The sequence below is a fragment of the Galeopterus variegatus genome, unplaced genomic scaffold (assembly GCF_000696425.1).
Source record: "Galeopterus variegatus unplaced genomic scaffold, G_variegatus-3.0.2 Scaffold4520, whole genome shotgun sequence".
NCBI classification, from domain to species: domain Eukaryota; kingdom Metazoa; phylum Chordata; class Mammalia; order Dermoptera; family Cynocephalidae; genus Galeopterus; species Galeopterus variegatus.
The window spans coordinates 106,375-106,775 of record NW_007730631.1 but is presented as its reverse complement, the minus strand read 5'-3'; positions in this window follow the sequence as shown (position 1 = coordinate 106,775).

The following is a 401-nucleotide window of genomic DNA, read 5'->3' as shown; positions in this document are numbered from 1 at the left end:
TGGCTCCCTGCCCGGGCTGGCACCCGACCCGCCCTGCGGCTCACCTCTCTGGCCGCCGCGATCCACTCGCCCGCCTGCGCGCCTAGCCCGGCTGGAGATGGCGATGGAGCCGCGTGCGTGGCCCGGACCCCGTGCGGACGTGCGTGCGACCCGGAGCACCCACTCGGCCAACGCTGCCCACCGTGCTGCCAGCTGCTCTGATTTTTTTCCCGCGAAAACTCGGCGTTTGGGAGTTGCGGGGCCGCGGGAGGCCGCGCCGGGGGCGGGCGTCTGCCTTCTGATTGGCCGCCACAATGGCGGGAAGCGAGAAAGGGGGTGGGGGGCGCCCCCGCCTCGGTCCACTCCCCCTCCGCCCACAGGGGCACGGCCCCGCCCCGCCCCGCGCGGTCCTCCGCGCGCCC